Here is a 24,887-nt window from a genome sequence, read left to right as displayed (position 1 = left end):
GACCTGAACAGTTGGCCTCCCTGGGAAACTATCGATGATAGCATCTGTTCCCCTGCTCTTTTGGACCCTTTGTACTGTGTAAGTAATAAAGTGGTCATTTGCTGAAAGTTTTGGTTGTGCCTGAGTCTGTGTACCATACAGCAACTCATTCCACATATGGAATACAGAATGAGAATATCTAACTTGTGTCTAATGAAAATTCCAGAAGAAGAGAAGAGAGAAAAAGGGAAATGAGGCACTGTTTGAAGAGATAACAACTTAGAACCTGAGAAATAATGTAAAAACATAAATTAACAGGTAAAGGAAGCATAACATATCTTAAGTAGAATAAATTTAAAAAATTTTTAAAGTACATCTAGACCACTGTTGTGACTCTTCAGAATATCAAAAATGAAGAAAAAATCTAAAAAACAACACAACGACCTCTCAAAAGTGAGAATAAAAGCAACAGTAAAAGCCAAAAGGCAGTGGAATAACACATTTAAAGTGCAGAATGAATACAACCATCAATCCAGAATTGTGAGTCTAGCAAAACCTGTTCAAGAATAAGAATTACATACAAACATTTTGGGTTAAAAGAAAAACTTGAATTTACCAATAGATCTATACTAATGCAAAATTTTTCGACCACTATGTTTAACAAGGGTTGCAGTATATGTCAAGGAATTAAACCCTCCAGCTTATTCATTGGCATGGGGCCTAGGAAAACCCAGATAATACATTTTCACTAAAAAATAAAAGCCACCAGAAGTGACTCAAAAAAATATTTAAGTATGAATCATTCTATAACCATTAAAGCAGTGGTTCTCAACTAGCGTGAATTTTGCCCTCCAGGGAATACTTGCCAATGACTGGAGACACTGTTGGTTGTCATAATTGGGAGACTGGTACTGGTATCTCATGGATAGAGGCCAGGGATGCCGCTAAGCATCCAAATGTACAGGAAGCCCTCCACAACAAAATATTATCTGGCCAAAAATGTCAATAGTACCAATGTTGAGAAACCCTGCAAAAAACAAACAGAAATCTTCTGAAAGAGAATACACCATTCTAAAATTATACTACAAGTAAATTCTGTCAAACATTCAGGGAATAGAGATTATGCCAATTTTTGCAAATTCTTCTGTGGTATATTTAAAAAGGAGAAAATACTCACCAAATTATTCTGTGAGGCTAATATATTTTTGATACCAAAGCCATTCAAGAATAGAGCGAGAAATGAAAATTCAGACAAGTCTAACTCAATAACATGAATGCAAACTGAATTAAACAGTATATATATGAAAGAATATACCAAGTTGGGTATATTTCAGAAGTAAAAGAGTAGTTAAATACAAGTTTTCAAAAATAATAATATAATTACTGCATTAGCCAATTAGAAAAATAAAAACCACATGATAATCTCAACAGCTACAGGAAAAAATGGCAAAATTCAGCACCCATTCATGACTCTGAAAGAATCTTCACAAAGATACAAATGATATCCACCTAGAGCTACATGAATATCAGTTTTGACATTGAACTAGTCTTCAAAAATGAGAAACAAGACTTTTACCAGCACTCTTATTCTACTATATCCTTGAGGTCCCAGTTGGCAGAATGAAAGAAGAATTAAAAGCTTTAAGGATTAGAAAGGAAGAAAAAAAACCTGATTATCAACAAAGAATACCCAAGAATCAACACATGATTATTAGGAATGAGAGTTTACTTGTGTCTGATGCTCCTTTTATCTATGGTATAGACAGATGAATAAAGCATACAGATTAAAAATAAGCAATGGGGGGGGGGGGGGCGGGTCTCGCCCAGCCGGCCTGCGAGTTGGGCCTCGGCGGGGCGGGTGGGGTCTCCTTAAAAAAAATTAAATAAATAAGCAATGGGAGAACAAATGTTAAAATAAATTTAGTAGATTGAAATGTTAGTGATCAATGAAAGGGAATGGTAAGGGGTATAGAAAAAAATAGGGTAAACAAAGGCTAAAATATACTGGGTAGGTGGAATTACTAGCAGTCAATGAGAGGGAAGGGTAAGGGGTATGGTATGTACGAGTTTTTTTCTTTTTTCTGTTTATTTCTTTTTCTGAATTGATGCAAATGTTCTAAGAAATGATCGTGGTGATGAATATACAACTATGTAATGATATTGTGAGTTACTGATTATGTACTAATAATGGGATGATCATATGGTAAGAATGTTTAGGTTTGTATGTTGCTATGTTTAAAAAAAAGAAACGAGTTTATCTAATTGATTACATATGTGATCAATAAAAAATCAAAATTTATTTCATTTCTATAAATATTCTAAAAACAATTAATATTATAGATCTGATGTAATGCCAAAGAAAATTTCATCAGACTACTTTGGGATATTTGCCAAAAGCAAAGGTCCAAGAATAACCAAGATATCCCTGAAGAATAATAGGGTGAGGCTATTTGCCTTTCAAATACTGAGACATATTATAAAACTATCATAATTAAGAAAGTATGGCACTGGCACAGGGATGCAAAACTGATACATGAAATAGAATCCAAAGCCTCAAAACAGATGAAAGCTAAATAAATGATAACAGTTAGATTAAAGATCATTAAGCAAAGGAGGAATGATCCAGTAAATGGTATCGTGATAAATGGAGAAATAAAAATTAATCCCTACCTTTCGCCATGAACAAAAATTAATTTCTGCTACATTAAATGCTTAAACATAAAAAAGCAAAATTTAAAAATTTAGAGGAAAATACAGCTGAACAAGTTTATCAGGTTGGAACTGTAAAGGATTTCTTAACTAAAATATAAAAGGCACTAATGTTAAAGCAAAGGATCAATAAATTTAACTATATTAAAATGAAGAACTCTGTTCAGCAAAGACACCAAAAAGAAAGTGATATGAAAGCCTACAAACTGGAAAAAGATATGAGCAATCTATATAACCAAAAATATATAATTATTATTATGACTATTAAAATGTGTATAGGTGTGACAGTGGCTCAGTGGCAGAATTCTCACCTGCCATGCTGGAGACCCAGATTCGAATGCCAGTGCCTGCCCATGCAAAAATAAATATATATTTTGGGTTCGATTGCCAGACCATGCACTCAAAAAAAAAAAATTGTATGTATAAACCATTAAGAAAATAAAGAAAAAAGGGAATAGTCATTATGGAAGACGAAATACGAGTGGCAAATAAAAATAGAAATAACTAAGACAATATCACATTAGAGTAACAGGAAAACTGCAAATTAAAAGCACCATTTTACACCCACTAAATTGGAAAAAGTTAAAAAGAACAAACATAAAAGATAGGTTGGAAATAGTCAAAAGATCTAACATGTAAATGGAGATGTAAGCAAGGGTGCATTACCTTCAAAGTAACACTAAATTTATCACTGACTTCTCAACAAAAATTATGAAAGCTGAGAGACAATGACATGGCTTCTGTAAAGTGCTAAAAGAAAACAACAAGACTGCCAATCTGGAATTCTGTATTTAGTGAAAATATATTTCAAAAGTGAAGGTGGAAATCAGTTAAGATTATTTCAGACTAAGAAATACTAAGATAACTTTTTGCCATCAAATCTGCACCACAAGAAACAAAATGATATCAGATATAACTGTAGGAAGGAATAAAAAGTACCAAAAAGGGTAAATAAACTTTTTGTCGTTGAAATTGAAAAGCAGGTTCTAAAATGTATAAAGAAGTGCAAAGGACCTATTATATCCAAGACAATACAAAGGACAGCAACATGAGAGACCTACACTATCAGATATTAAGTATTAAAACAACAGCAGGGGCAGGCCACGGTGGCTCAGCAGGCAAGAAACACTTGCCTGCCATGCCAGAGGACCCGGGTTCGATTCCTGGTGCCTGCCCATGTATTTTTTAAAAAATAAAATAAAATAAAACAACAGCAGTAAATTTGGTGTTTGTATTACAGTAAATATGGATTAGTAGAACCAAAGAGCCATAGCAGTTACCTGATTTGTGATAAATGCATCAGAGCATTCAGACACAGGAAAAGGGTGTTTTCTTTTTTGTGTGTAAATGGAACTGACTGAACTGAGTACCCATACTGGGTAAAAATATACTTTGATCACTATCTCACACAAGATTGGATAAGTTTTTCAAGATGGAAAACCAACCTAAACATGAAAGTTAAAACGATAAGTGTTTTAAAAGAAAACATAAGAGAATTGCATCATGACCTCAGAGAAAGGCAAATATTTCTTAACTAGAACATAAAAACACTCACATAAAAGAAAATATTGATACAAGGAACTTCATTAAAACAAGAACTTTTCTTTATCAGAGACAACATTAAGGAAGTAAACACACAAGTCACAGAATGAAAGAATATTTACAATACATATATCATAAAAAGGACTCATACTCAGAATATAAGAACTCCTAAAATCAAAAAGAAAAAGATAAACAAAAAAAAAATTTTAAGAGGGGAAAATACACCCTGTTCAAGAAGGCACACTGAGACACTTCAGGGCTCCACCCCCCCCATATAAACTTTGAACAACCATGAATTAGTGGAAACATCTTTCTCAACAGCTACAGAAAACCATTAAAAGACTTCTGTTAACAGGGTGAGCACCAAATCAAGTAGAAGTAAAATCTTGCAGTGTCCTGGCTGGCCCCTCTCCCATCCTTCCATGGAGCCAGCATGTGCTCCCAGTGCAGGCCTCTTCTCCTGGTTCCACAGAGAACAGAGTAACCCCCATGTTCATACTGGGAGCATGAATGTCTGACCCAATCAGTCTGGTGGTGGCCTGAGGGATTCACCATTCCAGAACTTAGCCAGCAAGTAGAAAGCAGCTGACAGAACTCTCCTACAGAACTCTGAGGTAGAGCAGTCAAGTCATGCTGTCTGGGACAAGAGATTACTGCCTGCAGGACACATAGTGCAATGTCCTGGACCATGAGGGAACTATTCCCTAGGGAAGAGGGAACATTTGCATCTGTGCAATCAGGGGAATTTCTAGGGCTACAAGTACATACACAAGAGAAGATGCATGTGCAGAAAGGGTGAGGGAGACCTCTGTACTTTGGTCTAGAGGTATTCTCTAAACTCATATAGAGCCCTGCGGGAGAGAACTTGCTTAGATCAATCTGCCAAGATTGGGAAAGGTGTTTACTTCACTTTTTTTCTTCATCTTTCTTTTCTTTTTTTGGTGAGCTTTTGGCACTCAAGAACAGCTACATCAGAATAATAGCTGGATAAAAGCTTAAGGAACAGATGCCTCAGAGTCTAAATTCTACAGATAATATATTAAAATATCAAAACGTCCAGGATTCAACAAAAGTTCACAAAAGAGGTAACGGCTGAACAATTCTGGGAATAGGTACATTTTGAAAGGGTGAATTGTATGGTATGTGAATTATATGTCAATAAAGTTATTTAAAATGTAAAAAAAAAGTTCACAAAACATACAAAGAAACAGGAAGTGATGGTCTAGGTAATGAAGAGTAAAGCAATAAAAACTATCAATAACAAGGACCATATCTGGGAAATATCAAATTTTTTTAAATTGTCCTAAATAATACTCAAAGAGCTAAGGGAAACATGGGCATAGAACTAAAGGAAATCAAGATAACAGATGAACACAAAGAGAATATCAGGGCGGGCCACGGTGGCTCAGCAGGTAAGAGTGCTTGCCTGCCATGCCCGAGGACCCGGGTTCGTTTCCTGGTGCCTGTCCATGTTAAAAAAAAAAGAGAGAGAATATCAGTAAAGAATTATAAATTATGAAAAGCAACCAAAAAGAGCTGAAGACCACAGTAACAAATTACAAATTCCCTAGAGAGGTTCAAAAGGAGATTGGAATTAGCAGTAGGAAAAATAGGGGAACTTGAAGATAAAACCATTGAAACCATTTAATCTGAGAATTAGAAAGAAGAAACCATGAAGAAAAGTAAACAGAGCCTGAGGAAGTGCTAGGACATCGTCAAATATGCTAATATATGCATTATAGGAGTCCCAGAAGGTGAAGAAAGAAAGGCGCAGAGAGAATAGTCAAAGAAATAATGGCTGAAAATGTCTCAAATTTCATGAAAGACATGGATATACACACATACAAGATTCCCAATCAACTACAGACAGGATAAACTTAAACAGACCCCCCCATTGTAGCATATTATAATCAAACTGTCAAATACCAAAGATAGAGGGAGAATACTGAAAGCCACAACAGAGAAGAGATAGCCTCAGTAAGGTTAAGTGCCTCCTTCTCATCAGAAACCATAAAGGCAAGACAGCTGTGGGGTGACATATTTAAAGTACTGAAAACAAAAATTGAAAACCAAGAAGTCTATATAGGGCAAAACCGTCTTTCAAAAATGAGAGGCAGATTATGACATTCACAGATAAATAAAAGCTGAGGGAATGTGTTACCACTAGATCAGCCTACAAGAGATGCTAAAGAGAGTTTTATAGGTTGAAAGGAAAAGACAAAAAAAACAGATCAAAACTGCATGAATAAATAAAGATCTCAGGTGAGTTATGATATGGGTAAATATAAATGCCAGTACAACAGTATTTTTGGTTTGTAACTCTACTTTTACTTCCTACAGGATCTCAAAAGGCAAATTCATAAAATGCAATGATAAATCAGTGGTTTGGGGCATATAATGTATATACATGAAATTTGTGAAAGAACTACACAAAGATAGGGGAATGGATAGGTATAGGAAAAAAGTTTGTGTACACTATTGAAGTTAAGTTGGTATCAAAGCAAATGAAATTGTTATAGATTTAGGACATTAAATATAAGCCCCATAGTAACGTGAAAAGAGAGAGAGAGAGAGAGAGCAAGAATTGGAAAACATTCAAGTTCATAGAGATAAAAAATAGAGTACAGGTTGCCAAGGGCAGGGAGTAGGGATGGTGGGAAGTTAATTCATATTGGATGTAGGATTTCTGTTTAGGGAGATGGGTACATTTTATAATGGAAGGTAGTAAGGGTACCACAATACTGTAAATATGAGTAGTCATACTGAATGATATGCTTAGTTGAGTCGGAGATCGGGAAAGTTTAAGTTGTATATGTGGTTCCACAATTTAAAAAAAAAAAAGAAAATGCAAGTAAGGAGACAACAATAACTAAATGCCATATATGATCCTAGATGGGATCTAGCAAGGGAGAAAAGATCCAATGGGACATTGTTGAGACATATGAAAAAAAGTAGAATATAGACATCAGTGTTAAATTTCTTGAATTTAACTGTACTTAAGGTGTTTACATAAGTGAATATCCTTGTTCTTAGGACATACATATAGCAGTAGTAAGTGTTTGATACTTAATATGATACTTAATATGATAAATACAACATTCACTGAGGTATTCAAAATATGGATTGGTACAGAGATATGGATAACGGATTGATAGAGATGATAGACAGACAGATAGAAAGACAAAATGATATGGCTAATGTGCAAAATGTTCAAATTGGTAGATCCAGGTATGGGGGGTGGGAATATACTGGAGTTCTCTGTATGGGGTTTGTATTACTTTTAATAACTCTCCTTTAAGTATGAAAATATTTCAAAATAAAAAGTTAAAGAAAAGAAGGGGGGAGAGAAGAGCTAAAGATCAGAAAAGGCACAGCAAGGTTATCCAAATAGCCAAAAATTATACAGAAAGATATTTATCATTCTCATCAGGGAGATGTGAATTAAATCCAAACCAGATACCATTATTCCCTCACTAGAATGGCTAAAAGTAAAAGGACTAACAATTCTAAGTGGTGGAAAGGATGTGACATACATATAACTCTCATATACTGCTGATGGGCATGCAAATTGGTACAATCACTAGAAAACTGCTGGGCAGTATCTCTTAAAGCTAAACATACATTACCTTATGGTCCCTGAAATACAGTTCTGACAACATATCAGAGTAATGAGAGCTTACATCCACCAAAGACATGTATGACAATTTTCACAGCACCTTTATTCATAACAGCCACAAACTGAAAATAACCCAAATGTTCAACATAAGTCGAACGGATACATTTTGTTATAATTAAGCTGTGGATTATTATACAGTAATGAAGAAAGAATAACCACTGCTATGCACAACATGGATGCATCGCACAGACATAATGCTGAGTGAGAAAAGCCAGACCAAAAAAGTACATAATAAATAAATTCATACATATGAAGTTCAAAAATAGGCAAAACTGATATCTCTGAATAAAGTTCAGAACTGAGGGCTATTAACTATGAGAGAGTAAGAGGGAGCCAAACTAGGATGGTGGAAATATGCTATATCTAGGTCTGAATGGTAATTACATGGGTGTATACATAGATAAAAATTTTCTGAACTGTGTTCTTGTTCACTTTACAGTATATATAGTGTACCTCAATAAAAAAAGATAAGGAAAGAAATACATCTATATTTCTGAATTTTGAAACAATATGACTAATATTTCATTTATCCAAATGTTCTTTACTGAAACAAGCAAAGAACGACTCTGAGCAATCAAACAGATGTTACAAAGTCCAAATATTTTATGCGCGAGAAAGACTTTCAGGCCTTTTCATCCTTACTTTTACAGTCATTTCTAATTAACTAGGTTAAGTAGTTTCCCACTGCTGATAATCAGTAACAAACTAAGAAAGGGAAGGTCTGTTAAAGATTGATAACAGTAAGAAACAACAGCTAAAACAGAAAGAGCAAGCAAAATAACTATTAAAGAGCAGGTAAGAATTCAAAATACATAAAGGTCTGAAATCACATAACACAGAGCAAAGAGAGACTTTATAAACCACTTAGGACACTGTTGCATCATGGCACAGTACGACAAACAGTATTAAAAATAACAACTCTTATTTATCAGACCTACAATGACTTATTTTCAGGATGCATTCAATAAGCAGAAACAGCGGGAAACATGTGAGAAAGAAGCAGCAAAGCAAGGTTCCTAATACCTGGCTAGACCGAGGAAGAAGTTTGGAGTAGTCACCTTTTATATACTCTGTCTCTCTTCTGTCTGTCCCCTCACCTGTGGTTTCCTTCTTACCACCCCTGGGGTGAGTCCGCATAGCTGTCAATACGCGTAGCAGTGAACCACAGAGCAAGAACTAGGGTAAGTACACCTCCAACTCCAAAGTGACAAAACTGGAAGCATAAGCTTAAAGGAAGGTAAGTTATGATTGTTGCAGCTGACAAAATTTTCCTCTAGTAAAAGGTTTTTAATCTTTAACTCTGAAACTTCAATAGATAAGGAATCCAAATTACCCCTTTAACCACTTTCAAAAATATCACTTGTAACTTTTCTTTACTGTCCTAATTAATACTGACAATTTTTTAAAGAATTGCTCCCATATAATCCCTTGGGCAAATTTCTCTTTTACTTAATACTGTTTACAAGAGAAGTATCAGGACGACGAAAAGGGATTGTTCTCAAGTCTCTAGTATGAATGATTACGATAGCCTTCCTACTCCCAATCCTTTGATTCTCTGTCCTACCCTTTACATTGTCAGTAACCTCTCTAAAATAAAATGTCTCTTTTTCTGAAAATCTTCCAATGGATTTCAACTGCCTATGAAATTAATCCAAAAATTCAAATGGCATAAGACCCTCCACACATTACTCTCAAACAACTTTCCAGTGTCTTTTTCCATTATATTCCTTCATAAACTCTACATTCCTTTTACTGGCTGCCCATTCTGGTTTCAACAACAAGCCATGAATTTTCTTTACCTTCACAATTTTTATCAATCGCAATGTCTTGTACTTAATCAAGCCCTTTGTGTCTTTCAAATGTCTCCTCTTTGAAGACTTCCAAAACATGTCTTCCTGCCATAAAAACTCAGTCTGGAAATACAGCATTAATTTAATCCCGTCTCAGAGTAAGCTAGTTTACACATCTATCACTACTAAATACAAACTCCTTAAGGACAGAAATTCATCTTTATATTTCCCAAACAGCCTACCCAGCACATTGTCATACTCAAAAAAGCATTGTGTAATAATTAGGAGGGTACTTAAGAGTGCATACACAAAGTATAACGTACAAACATGATGGGACTGAATTAAAGGTATAAAAAAAATAGTACACACAAGGAATGCTCCCTATTGGAGATGAATTTGGAGAACTGATCATATGTGAGTGTGTGTATATGTATGTGTGTGTGTGTGTCTGTTGCTATGTGTGTTATTAGGTACACTATAAGTTTAGTATTCTATCTTCTTCGGTGAATTAAATATTTTATAATTATATAATAAGCATCTTTTCCTCTAGTAATGTTTTTACCTTTGTCTGATATTAATGTTTTATCAAATTTTTATGGTATTTGTCTTATACATCTTTCCCCATTATTTTATTTTCAACTTTTATATATTCTTATCTTTGTAAAGAGTATATAGTCAATTTAAAAAAAAAAAAACCCAAGTGGACAATCTTTATCTCCTTTTAAAGTAACACTTTCGCATCTCTATTTATTGTTATTTCTGATATTCAGTATTTGAGTTTATTTCTAACATCTTTTTACATGTTTTCTAAATTTGTCCTGTTTGCTCTGTTCCTTTTTTTCTCTCTCCTTTCTTCTATTGTATTGATTTTTTCCCTCCTTTCTCCTTTTTCCCCTCTACACGTTTAGAAATTACATGCTCAATTTCTATTCTTTCAGCAGTTTTACTGTCTGTTTTAACATGTATACTTAGCAAAATCTATAGTCAGAATCTTTACTCTCCTCTTAAAAATACAGTAACTTTTTAGCACACTATCCTAATTTTTCCTTCCAGTGTCTTCTAGTATTTTATTTCTGGCCTGTTTTCCTCTCACAATTTAGACACTGTGAGTAATGTGTTATAACATCATTGTTTACTTAGCTTTATCTACATATTTATCATTAGCATTCCTTCTGGATCTCAGTTCTACTTTTTTTGGAGCATTTTTTTTTGGCAGTAAAAAACCCTCAGTTTTTGCTTTCTGAAATGATTTAACCTTGCTTTCTTTCTAAAAAATAAAAATAGTTTGGCTGGGCATTGATTTCTAGGTTGACAGTTATTTAATCTCTCAGCACAGGAAGCACATCACTGTTTGACAGCTTCCATTGTTGCTATCAATAAACCTGCATTCAGGCTAATACTGTTCATTCTTCTGTAGGTAATTTCTCTTTTCTTTCTGACTCCTTTTTGTACTTCTTTATCTTTTGTATTCTGCAATTTTATAATGATGGGTTTCTAAGGGTAGGGTTTTTTTGTTGCTGTTGGTTTGTTTTATTCTGCTTGGGACTCAGAAGACTTTCTGGATATTAGCATTGGCATTTTTCATCAGTTGTATAAAAATCCTCAGTCATTATCTCTGCAAGTATTGCCCCTTTTCCCTTTTATTATCTCCTTTTGGAATGCCAATTAAATCCACGATAAACCTTTTCTCCTTATTCTCGAAGTCTTTTGACCTTTCTTAGTCTTCTCCTTTTCTTCTCTCTGTACCACATGGTGGATAATTTCTCTGGATCCACCTTCCAGTTCACAAATTCTGTATCTAAAGTGCTGTTTAATATGTGCATCAAGTTTACAATTTGTGATTATTTTTTTCAGCTTGAAAAGTTCTATTTGTTCAAATCTGTATGCTCATATTTTAATCTCCTGCTTCCCCAAAAAATTCTGAAACTTTTATTTATTTTTTAAGCATATTAAACATATATCTTTATAATTGACTTATAGTCATTTAAACATCTGAAGCCTTTGTGGGTATCTTTTTGCTATATGTATTTCCTGCAGGCTCTTACTCATAGTGTTTTGTTTCTTTGTATACTTTGTGGATTTTGACCATGGACTGCTCAATTTCCTTGGAATTTTTCTGTAGCAATTATTTGAAGCCTGAGAGAATCTGCTTCTAGCAGTTGCCTGGGAATACCACGAACATGGGACTACTTTATATTTTTCACTTAACAATTCTCAGTCCCTATAAGGAGCATTAATTTAGATTTTTAAAAAAACTATATAACGACCATCTTGTGGTCAGACATTCTCAGAAGAGATTTTTTTAAATATAAACAACTAAAAAGATAAATTAGAAAATGCTTAGGACTGAGCACTAACAGTATTACACATCAAAACCTGTGAGAGTCAACTGAAACAGTATTTAAAAGGTAATGTACAGTCTTAAATGCATAATAGAAAAGATTCCAAATCAACGGGCACAGCATCCCATTTACAAAGTTAGATAAGCAAGAAAAAGACTTATAGAAATTGTTTCTTAAAAAAGGAGGAAATAATAAAGATAAAAACTGATATAAATAAAATATACAAAAAAATAATAAAATATACAAAAAGCACCAATAAGAGGAACAAAGATAATTGGATTTTTTTTTTAAAAAGATTAACACACAAACTTGCTTCTGTCAAGGTTGAGTAGGAAATAAAGATAAAAGATATTAATAATATTAGGAATGAAAGTGAGGACATAAGTGCATGTGCTGAAAAGATTAAACATATAATAAAAGATATTATAAATTATGAAATAAATTTTAAAACATTAGATTAATACATTCCTAGAAATTTAACAATTTAACCAAAAAGAAATTAAAAGATCTCACCAATCCTGGCACTAACAACAAAGAGAACAACAGCTCAAAATGACTATATACACCAATGCTAGCAAATATTCACAGAACAAATAGAATCTTACACAAACTCTTCTAGCAAGTAAGAAAGACAACATTCTTCAATCCATGTTGTGAGTAGAACCCATACTTTAAAAATGGACAATGGTGAGAGAAGAAAAGAAAATTATGGCCAAATATTCCTCACAAATGTAATGGAAAAATCCTAAACAAAACAGCAGTGAACCAAATCCAGCAATCTATTGATATATATAGATATATATATCTATATATATCAAGACTTAACCAGGTGTATCATAAGAAGATAATATTAGTTTAATATTAGAATATTCAAGCAATTCATCAATTAACATATAACATAGGGTGGGCCACAGTGGCTCAGCAGGCAGACTTCTCGCCTGCCATGCCGGAGACCTGGGTTCAATTCCCAGTGCCTGCCAATGTAAAACAAACAAACAAAACATAATAACATAGATCATTTCTTCATCTTGCGGTAGAAAAAGAAATCAATAAAATTCAACGTCTCTTCAGATCAAAAAAAGAAAAAGAGCATCAACAAAAATCTACAGCAAACATCATAATTTATATAAATCCTGAAAACATTCCCTTTAAAATAAAAAAGAAAAGTACGTCCCCTATTACCACATTCATTTAACATTGTATTGAATGTCCTAGCCGTGCAGTAAAAAAGAAAAAGAAAAATTTTAAAGATTAGGAAGGAAGAAAAGAACCTGTCATTTTTGTCTGAACTGCTTCTAGATTCAATGCACTAGGAGGAAAGGTGATTCCAGCACCGACTATATGAATAGAAATAATAACAGTATCTACCTTGTGAAACATAGGTTTTTCTTCTTTTAACTTCATAGGCAAAAAGTGACTAAAAGAAAAAGGTCATGATTGAACTTCTGTTTTCTCTACTTCCAGAGCACTCCACTGTGGGAAGTTTGCATTCAGGAAATTGGATGGATTTGGACTACACTTATGATTCTTAAACTTTCTGTTAAAAACTGAGACAAGAAGAGGATTGTGGGAAGACAGCAAAGTAGGGGACTCCAGGACTCAGTCCTTCCACCAAAACAATTCTTAAACAGGCAGGAAATGTCTGAAACAGCTATTTTGAAACTCTGGAGGCCAGAACACTATACAGCATCCAGGAAAGAGAGGGAAAGATATAGAGTGACTAAATTACGGTAAAGAATTGCAAATTGCTCTCTCAGCAGGGCAGCTACCAGCACACATCTCCTACTCTCACAGCAGGCCACCTTGGGGTCCAGCCCCTGGCTAGCTCACAGGTAACAGAAAAGGACATAAAAATCCTCTTTCTCAAGAACAGGGATGGTACCACGGGTCACTAGTCACAGCTTTTTGTTGTTGTTGTTGTTTACGTACAACTAATTTTCTTCACGTTATCTATAGCAGGATGTACTTGTATATATCTTTATATAACTTGAGAGTAGAATGGGGTGCATTATATTTCACATTCTCCTCTGACTGATTTCCTTCAATTTACTTTAGGAATTGATCTCTGCCTTCTGGCACTTAAGTAGGGTCTGCCCAATATGAATTTTATGCAGCTATCACTTCAGATTTAATTGCTTTAGAATTCAAACCCCCTTTGTAAATAAGCTTCAATTTAGGATAAAAGCATGGGTCCTACCCTGCAAATCTGGAGCCAGAAAACTGAAGAGGGTATGAGCAAATGCTATGTTTATCAACAGTTTGATGTGTATGAGAAGGTAATGCTAGGGAAAATCTAGCATAAGGATTCCTTGATTGGTTGAAGCAGTGCTAATGTGACAGAAATAACTCTGGAGTTCTCTCACTCGTAATCGTGTGATCTAGGGTAAAAGTTGCTAGCCTCTGGCCTGTTTCCTCCCTCTGGCCTCTGTTTTCTCCTCTAAGAAATAATATTTAGATTGCAAGGCTTTTAGAGCTGCGATTTAAATTCTTTAAATTTAAAGCTGTGATTCCATGAAGAATTTATTATTCCATTTCCTCTGCACTACATTTCAAGATGACAGTCTTGAATACTTTCATTCAAGTGTGGTGCATACGACTTATGTGGTACTTTTAATTATATATTTCACTTACTATGTACTTTATTGCCCAGAAACTTATGCCAGAGATAAGATTTTTAATACTCTCGACCTAAAAACCAACTGAAAAAGGCACTGATGTCTTCGTACTTCTCTCACTTTGAACAAGGCCATTCCTGTAAGCAATGAATCAGATCCTGCCTGATGCTGTGGTCCAGCTCTAACTACTCAGCAACTTCTTGTAATCCCCCTTTGAGATTTTTGCAGCTGTTTATGAGGTACTTCACATCATAAATGACAGGGGGAAAAACATCCAAAGGATCTCAAAAAAGGTCAAGATCTTCTTCAGGCAACTTTGAGTTGGTCAGGATTTTGATTAAATAAACAAAGTCATAACCACTATGAAATAACCACTTGAAGGCTCCTTCACAGAGGACTATTCCAAATGTCATAAGAAGTTCTGCAAAGTACTGGGTCTCAATTCCTTCCTCTTCATGTTTTTTTGAAGTGGATACCAGATGTTACTAGTAGTTCTATAGAGTCTTGGGTATACATGCCCTCCATCAAATTAATTTTAAAACTGAACTGCCATGGTAAAGTTCCTGGAGGGTATATTCTCCTTGCTCATACATAAATGTCAGTCCAGCCAAATTATCTTTAACAAGTCTCCATTATATACAAGAGTTGGTACTGATAGTCAGCACTGCTCCTGAATTCCCCAGTGAGCCTTGCAACCACACCTGTAAATTTGGTATCCATAGCAATGTCATTAAATTTTTGGATAACAAATTTTCTTCATCTCTTCATCCAGGTTGCAAGTTTAAACTTCACGAATTCTTTGGCTACGATCTAAGTTGCTGCTGGCATAGTGAGGGCACAAGAGAGTCTAGATGCCAAGCATCAAAATGTTATGCTTGATTGAAGATTTGTTTCAAAAAATAATTTATCCTCTACTTGTGTACTTGCGATGCTGAGCTCATGCTCCTCCTTCTCCTCCTCCTCCTCCTTGCCACAGAGACAGAACCCAACGATGGTAGCATTAGTGGCAGCGGTATCCAGGGCCCTATAGAGACCTCTCACCCAGTGAGGGGGAAAGGGAAGTCAGAGCTGTGTTGCTCTTCACAGCTTTTGATTAGCAAATTTGGATCACTGGGGGCTCAGCTCTGAGAGCAGCTATTGCTTCAACCAACCCAGGACAAAGGTGACAGCAGCCACTGTTTCAACTCTCCCCAGACAGGAGCTGTGGTGGTGGGGTGGCAACTAAAGATGCTAAGCTTCCTCAGAGTTGCAGGGGCAAGTTAGTTGAAGGGCTGCATTTGCAGGGCAGACAAGGAAAGCTGAATTTTGGGGTTCTGTTGGAGAAACTTTTGGAGCCCTTCTTGATTCCCACCTTAGGGCACTTTGGAGTGGGCCTGTGCCCCATTTGTGGGTTCCTAGCCCTGATTTGGTTGGAAAAGACTGGCTTGGAAAGGTACTCTCCATTGTGCCCTCCAGGCAAAAGCAACAGGAGACAACAAAAGGAATCTAAAAAACATTCTGGGGCAAAGGTCAGCAAGATAGAAACACCCAGGAAAGGGAGATTTGTGTACTGGGAAACACAGGGGACAAACTAACAAGCAAAGACCCAGGACAAGACAGTGGCCCAGAAAAATAGGGAAAACCTTACACATTGCATTTGCCTTGGAAGCACATGAAAGTATCTGTCCTATCATCAATTGCTTACAAAAATCAAGAAACATACATCTCAGGGAATAAATCCCAAAGTTAACAGTTGAAAATTATTCCAATGTAGAGTGCGCAACAAAGGAGTACAAGGCAAACAAAAAGACAGGAGATGATTGCCTATTCAAAGAAATAGGAAAAAATCCAGAAAACACCATGAAAGATGAGAATGTGGACATATTGAAAAAAAGCCTTTAAAAAAGCTTAGAAATGCTCAAGGTGATGAAGAAAAATGCAAAGAAAGATATAAAGGGCATCAGAAAAACAATGTGTCATATCAAAGGAGCCCCAATTAGACTGTGTGCTGACTTCTCATCAGACTTTATGGAGGGAAAAGGCCATGAGTTGAAATACTTAAAGTGCTGAAAGAACACATCTGCCAACCAAGAATGTTATAACCAGTGAGAGTCTCTTTCAAAAATGAAGGAGAGATTAAGACATTTCCAGATAAGCAAAAGCCAAAGGAGTTCATCACCACTAGATCTGCTCTAAAAGCAATGCTAAAGGAAGTTTTTCAGACTGAAAGGAAAAGACACTAGACAGTGGTTAAAAGCAGCATAAAGAAATAAAGGTCTGCCATAAAGGTAACAATTTCGGTAATTATAAATGCTAGTATTATGTTAGTGTACTGTTTGGTAGGTAACTCCACTTCTTACTTCCTACAGGTGCTAAAATTCAAATGCATAAAAAGCAATGATAAATCTTTGTTTTCGGACATTTAATATACAAAGATATAAGTGGTAACAAGTACAAAAAAAACAATTATTCACAATTGCCAAAAGATGAAAGCAACCCACATGCCCATAAACCAAAAAATGGATAAATAAAATGTGGTATATACATACAATTGAGTATTATTCAGCTATAGAAAGGAATAAAGCCTTTATAACATGCAACAACATCAATGAACCTTGAAGATATCATGCTGAGTAAAATAAGCCAGATGCATAAGAACAAATATTGTATGATCTCACTGTTTTCAATGATTGGAATAAGCAAACTTAGAGAGTCAGAATCTAGAATACAGGTTACCAGGGAACAGAGTAGGGATAGGGATTGGGAAGTTAAGGCTTAAAATGTACAGGGTTTCTATCTGGAATGATGGAAAAGTTTTGATAAATGGATGGTGGTGATGATAACATAACACTGTGAATGCAATTAACAGCACCACAATATATATCTGAATATGAGTAAAAGGGGAAATTTTAGATTGTATACATGACAATAAAATTTTTAAAATAAATTCATGGAACTATACTAACCAAAGAGTGAATCCGAAGTTAAACCATGGACTCCAGATAATAGTAAATTATTAAAATGTGCTATCATCAATTATAACAAAGACAAGGTATTGGTGATGGGGAGCTGTATGGGAATCCTGTGTTTTATGTGTCATTGTTCTGTAAACTCATAATTTTTCTAAAAAGCAAAAAGAAATTTCAAAACTGAGACAGCTATTCAGCATGGTCCTCTTTCTTCACTGCCTGATTTTTGCTTTTTGTTTTCAGTGCAAAACCCTGCAACTTCTGAAATTCTTACTAAAAACTGTTTTAATGACCTTTAATAAAGGTGTGAGCTAAGTTTCTCCACTCCTTAGTGAAGATAATCCAACATATTTTCTCATTTGGCATTTTACTTTTCTCATTTCCACAAGGAAATTAAAGCCTTTAATAAAAAGAAAACAAACAATGACATTATCTAAAATTGAGAGTACTGATGGACTGTTGACTTTGGATGTTATATGTGATGCCCAATGAGGGGAGGTGGCTGAAGGATCGCTGGCTGAGAAGTAGATTGGCAAATGATGGTGTATACATATGATCGATATTGTGCTGCTACAAAAAAGGAACAAAGTCGTGAGGCATGCAACATTATGACTGAATTTGTGGAATATTTAGTGAGGAAAAATAAACCAGAAACAAAAGAGCAAATATTATATGGTCTTATTTAGAAAATATTTACAAGAAAACAGGGGCCTAGATTGTAAGCTCTTATAGCAGTCACATTTAGTCCGGAGTGGTAATTGTTATTTCTGGATTTTGAGAGCTGTTTTATATCTGTATGGCCTGGTATTTAGAGATAAGAACAGAGCCGATCAGGTAGGGATTAAGGTAATTCAGAATATAGGGTAAGGAATATACTGTTTATATTTTAGAACCTCATCTACCTATGATACCAAAGGAAAAATCTTTATTTTGGCCAGAACCGAAATTTTCTATAACACATAATCTAACTCAACCATTTGGATAGATCATTTAAACAATACACACATAGGGAGCCCAGAATAAAAACAGGGCCTTTAATCCTGTATAGCTTAATGTAATGCCTGGATACAACCCAGAGTAGACTAAGCAGATAATCAAAAAGTATTGGCAAAGTCCCCTGACGGATGGAAGAAAAAATATGGAATATTAAACTTTACTAGGGAGGGAATCCCTGGTACTGTGTCAAACATTAGGGGCACCCAAATCAAAAGACCGAGCCCTGCACCTTGAGGCTTGCTCTTTGAAGCTTATGTATGTAGTGGAGAAGTTTAGCGTACCTATAAGTATGTCTATTACTTCCAGAGGACCTCTTTTGCAGCTCAGATGTGGCCTCACTCTCTCTAAGCCCAACTCTGTAAGTGAAACCATTGCCCTTCCCCCTACATGGGGCATGACATCTAGGGATAAAAGTCTCTCTGGCAGCATGGGAGATGAATCCCAGGGATGAGTCTGGCCCTGGCACTGTGGGATTAACAACGCCATCCTGACCAAAAGGGGAAAGAAAGTGTATCAGTGGCTGAGAGAGTTCAAATAGGGTCAAGAGGCTACTCTGGAGATCACTCTTATGTAAGCTTCAGTTAGACATTGCTACCTACCATAATTTGCCAAACCCCAAACAAAACCATTCCAGCCAATCCTAAAGAACACCTAGGACATTATATAAGGTTCTACAAAGGTTCCATGCACTAGGGTAACTTTCCGGAAAGCTACAACCTACAACCTCCAGATGGGTCCCTAGACCAAGTAAGTCCTGAAACCTAGAGGGGCCAGGCTCTTAAGAATATCAACTAGTTCCATCTCCCTATCCCATATTATCAACAGCCCCTTCCAACATAAACAAGAATGGGCATAGCCCAAATACCCCTAAAAAGTGGGAGAATGATCAAAGGTGATGGTGGAGTTATACAAAGAAGGTAGGGTTTAACAGATGAATATGATTGCTGAATCACTATATTGATATTTCTTTTATTCTCCAATATCTCAGAGCAGTCAGAAGTAAAAACCTAAAATTGTGGAATTGTAATCCATACCAAACTCTGAAATCTGTTCTACAACTAATTGTTGTGATGCACTTTGAAATTTATTGCTCTCTTGTATATATGACATTTTTCATAAAAAAGAAAAAAAGTCGATTGTGATGATAAAATATATATATATATATATTCCTTCTAGTCTTCAATGCTCTGGAGCAGCTAGAAGGAAAAATCTGAGATAATGGAATGCTAGCCCATTACAAACGCTGGGATCTGCTATGTAACTTCTTATTGAAGAATGCTTTCAAAATAATTGCTTTTTTCTCTCTTTGCTTTACATATATGTTATATTATACAATTTTGAAAATTTAAAAAAATAAAGGAAATAATTTTTTTAAATGTAAAAAAAATAAATATAGAAAAAAGAAAACAAAACTATTTTCCATTAAAGATAAATTTGCATTTCCATTTTTCTCCTAATAAAACTCTTACAGAAGCTCAGAAATTTCAACTGTCTTTTCAAACTTTAGCTATTTTGATAGGAATGAGAAATTCCTCCTTCAGGAGAACCTCAATTTTTTTTTTAGACTTTTTTTTTTTTGCATGGGCAGGCACCGGGAATTGAACCCGGGTCTCCAGCATGGCAGGCAAGAACTCTGCCTGCTGAGCCACTGTGGACCACCCAGAAGAAGCTAATTTTACATATAAAGTGGATATCTAAGTATATGTGATGTTGGGATTTTATTTTTACATCTTGAAAATAAAATTTGAATGCAATACATTAATGTCCTTGCAAGTGTCCACATTATGATGAAATGCTTTGGCAAATGGGATAAACTGACATAAGACATAATAATTTATGTAATTCTTCTCTTTTGAGGCGTATAATAATTTTCCAGACCACTTATAATATTTCCCTCTTCAGATATTCTCTTAACCTAATTCTAATGCCTAATAACAGCTTCCTAAAAACACAACAGCCACTGAAAATATCAAGATTATGTGCAGATAAGTGTTAGAGAACACTTTTTCTTTTGATGGAATATCCAAATATGACAATATTGCCATATGCAGATTCCATCTAACATATATTTCTTAAAGACAATAATGAATAGATTGGGAGATTATGATGATGATGTGTGTATGCGTGATGAACAAAAGGAAAACTGCTTATCATATAATCAATGGGCCTTAATTGAAGTTCACTTAAAATCCATCTAGTTTGTGACTTTGTCCAAATTGCCTGTTGCTGCTCAATGCAAGTAAACTGTTTCCTTTTTCTTTTTTTTTTTTTTTGTATGCTATATGGCAGGGTCACATTTCATTATTTTTCTAAATGGGTACCCCGTTATTGCAGCACCATTTGTTGAATTTTCGTTTGTTTGTTGAATTTTTGTTTGTTTGTTTGCTTGCTTGCTTGCTTGCTTGTTTTTTGGGAAGTTCATGGACTGGAAATCAAACCCAGGTCTCCCACATGGCAGGTGAGAATTCTACCACTGAACTACCCTTGCACCCTTAATTAAACTGTTTTTAATCATACATTTCATGTAATTTATCAAGTATTGCAATATAGAGGGAAAAAATAAATTTTAACTACTCAGTGGCTCAAAAAACAAAACAAAACAATTTAAGTGTATATTTTATGATGTCCAATAGACTATGGGTTCATAAAAGACACAAATACTCTTACCACTGAAGGAAAAGAGTGAAGGAAATAATTAGCTATGTTAAAATTAATTACTTCTATTAAGAAACAAAAAGAGTGAAAGACAAATCACAAATTTGAAGAAGATATCTGCAACCCACATAACAAACAAAACATTAGTATCCAGAATATATAAAGAACTCATATGAACTGTTAAGAAAAAACAAACCACCTAATTTTAAAAAGAGCAAAAGACATGATCAAGTAATCCCTGAATAAGAAACATAGACCATAAGCACATTAAAAATACTCAACTTCATTAGTAATCAGGAAAATTAAAATTAAAAGCACAAAGAAATACCATTTCATACTACGTGACTGGTAAAAATTAAAGTCAGCAAATAGCAACCATTCACTGGTGAGAATGTGAATTCAAAGGCATTCTTATTTGCAACCAGCAAAAAAACAATTCTGCTTTACATAGTCTTGGTTTTCTGTTGCTGCTAAAACAAATTATCACTAACCTGATGGCATAAAACAACACCAATTTATCATCCTACAGTTCTATAGGTTATAAGTTTAAGGTCTTACTAGGCTAAAATCAAGGAATCTACAGGGTTTTGCTTCTTTTTGGAGAATCTAGAGAAACTTTTCTTGTCTTTTCCAATTCTAGAGGCTTCTTACTTTCATTAGCAAATGGCCCCTTAACTCCATAATCAAAGCCAGCAGCAGCAGGTTGAAATGAGTCCTTCTAACACTGCATTATTCCAACTCAGCTTTCGTTGTCACATCTCCTTACTGACCTCTTCTGCCTCGCTCCTCCACTTTTCAGGATCCTTACGATTACACTGGGCCCCCTTGAATAATCTTGGATAAACTCCCCATTTCAAGGTCCTTAACTCAGTTACATCTGCAAGGTCCTTTTTGCCATTTAAGGTAACATGTTCATTAATTCCAGGGATTAGAATGTGGACATTTTTGGAAGAGTTATTATTCTGCCTACCACACATCATAAAGGTAAATATAAGCATACCATGCAAACCAAACAATTCTACTTGTAGACACACACATGTGCCAGTAGGCATTTACAAGTATGTTACAGAAACGTCATTCATATTAGCAAAAAACTTTCAACTACTGAAGGATCCATGAATAGTGAAGTAGATAAATACATTTTGCTCTGTTCATACAATGAAATATTGTATAGCATTGCGAAAAGTTAACTACTCATCAGCATGGTTGAATCTCAGAAATAACAAGAAAAGATTACAGAAGAATGCATACAATATTATTCTATTTATCTAAAATTCAAAAGCAAGCAATACTAATAATATATTGCTTAGAAATACATTTATAGGGGGTTATAATTATAAAGACAAACAAGGGAATGAATGACAAAAAGCTCAGGAGAGATATGCTACCGACGGCAGAGAAAAAGCAGATCTGAGAAATGTTACACAGGGGGCTTCAAAGGAAAGGAGTAATGAGTAAACTTTTTGTTTTTGTTTTTTACTTTTGTTTTATTTTTCTTTAAAGTATATAAAATAAATACACGTACAGTCTTTTATGTATGACACTTCTCATTTAAAAATATAAATGCTAACTGAAATTTAAAATATGCTGAACACAAGTTGTAAGAAAAGTGAGGGAGAAAGAAGTAGTCGAACAAGGTACTCTGGCTAACGGAGGAAGGAAAATCTATAGAGATAAGACACTGACTAGGTAAATCAATGCTGAAGGGAAGGTTCTAAGCCTTATAAGAAAAAGACAGTGCGAGATACAATCTTCTGTCCCCAAGTTCTAACAACAGGCTTCTAACAACCACTCAAATAAGCATAGATCAGCTTGCAATTGACAAGATGAACACCAAACTAAAATGTCAAGAACTAGCACAGACAGAATCCAGTTCTTCTAAAGTTTTGTTTGGCTGACACAATTGTTTGGTTTGGTTTGTATAAATTGAATGTGTTCAGGCAAAGAAAGCAATAGTCAAGTTCATTTTCATTCTTCTTATCCTTCTTTTTACCTTCTCTTCCTTTCTCACTACATTTATGCTATATGCGGGACCCCTGAAGACTTACATTTACATTGATGTGAGTTATTTCAGGGTGACTTGCGTAAGGACAAGTCACCCTGAAATAACTATATCCGGTATTAAGCTTATTTTCAAGGTCATTATTATGAACTGTGTCCTCTCTCCCTCTTTATCTGCCACCACTATCCCCCACCTCCTTTAACTAGGAACATAGCCTTTTATCACTAATTAGAGATGGCTGGTGAAATTAAGTACAGCCTTGGAAAACTATGACTGCAGGTGTATATGCTTTCTATGGAAAACAGTAGACAGAGTCAAAACCCAAGCTGTAGTCCCTGTTTTCCCAATATCTTGCTGCAAAACCCTGAGACAATATTTTTATCTCTCTGGAATTTCTTTCCTTTCTATAAAATGAGCCGACTTCACTTAAATAAATTCTAAATCTCTTCTATACCTGTACACATTTATATTTACATAAACTTTTCTAGCAGGTATAGATTCTTCCTTCTTTGGATGGGCAACAGAACGGTAGGACAGTGAGCTAAGGAATAAGTAGACTCGGTAATTGAAAGGGAAAAGAAAGTGAACAGGGCCTGCCTCTGAGGGGGATAGAAAATCTAAGGACAATGAAAATAAACTTTATAGTTTACTTACATTTGACTCTATTGACCTTCCACTCAGTGTGGGAAAACAAACTATTGAGATGTTTCTACCTCATGCGATATGATGAAAACATGCCATCACACATCACTGCCTCACGTGATTTATCAGCTTTTTTTAAACACAGCTAATTTGCTTTCATGGAGCTTTCTTCTTGATTTACGTGTGAATTAGAGTATCACAAGATTTCTTAATCTTATTTGTTTCTTAAAGGAGATTACAACCAGTAGGAATGTAAAAGAAAAAGAGAAAAGGAAAATCCACAACAAGCTCCATTACAATAGCAACCCTCAAATAGCTAAATCAAGGATGAACGTGGTGGGGAGTGGGGAGTTCATTAAGTCCTAGGTTGCTTTTTAAAGCAAACAAAGAAAACAAACAAAATTATTAAGAGCAGGTTTGAAGTACTTTGCAAGCCAGGGTCAGGGACATGAACTTTATCTGTGGACAATGAAAGGCTATAAGAGATTTTTAAAATAGAAGGAGTGTTTTCCAGAACTGCCCTGGTTTTAAGTATTTAAAGTCTCACATCCTGGGAAACCCTTCATTCTCATGCAAACTGGGACAGTTGGTCACCTTAAAATAAATACTTGAAAAAATAAATAAATAAAACAGGAGTAACTTGGTCAAAGTGATTTTGAAAGATAACTTTGATGGCAGAGTACATATAATATTTATGAAATAGAGCATGAAATTATTACAGAGGTTGGTATTTTACTGCAAAATATTAACATGATATTAGAATGAAATACTCATTCATTGAAGTCATAATTTAACATATACTATTCTATTCTTAAATTCACAGCAGAATATATAATGCCTTGTAAATTCCTTAGGGTTGGCAAAGATTTACTTAATCTTAAAATTACTTTTTTTAAAAAAAAAAAGGTATGTATATATATATATATATACACACACCTTTTTTTAAATAAAATTAACACTTAAAATATTTATGGGCTTTAAGACCACAGAA

The 24,887-nt window shown here is 34.9% G+C and overlaps 1 protein-coding gene and 1 pseudogene across 3 annotated transcripts in view; both read right to left on the bottom strand.

The window, feature by feature from the left end:
* The window catches only part of PDE3B (phosphodiesterase 3B), a 212,438-nt gene that overhangs the window by 183,069 nt on the left and 4,482 nt on the right, over positions 1 to 24,887 (bottom strand). The window lies entirely within an intron of this gene.
* On the bottom strand, positions 1,882 to 24,786 carry LOC143644719 (CCR4-NOT transcription complex subunit 7 pseudogene; annotated as a pseudogene).

Source organism: Tamandua tetradactyla, chromosome 8 (assembly GCF_023851605.1).
Source record: "Tamandua tetradactyla isolate mTamTet1 chromosome 8, mTamTet1.pri, whole genome shotgun sequence".
NCBI classification, from domain to species: Eukaryota; Metazoa; Chordata; class Mammalia; order Pilosa; family Myrmecophagidae; genus Tamandua; species Tamandua tetradactyla.
Note: the sequence above shows the minus strand (reverse complement) of the source record. Positions and strands in the feature narration are given on the sequence as shown.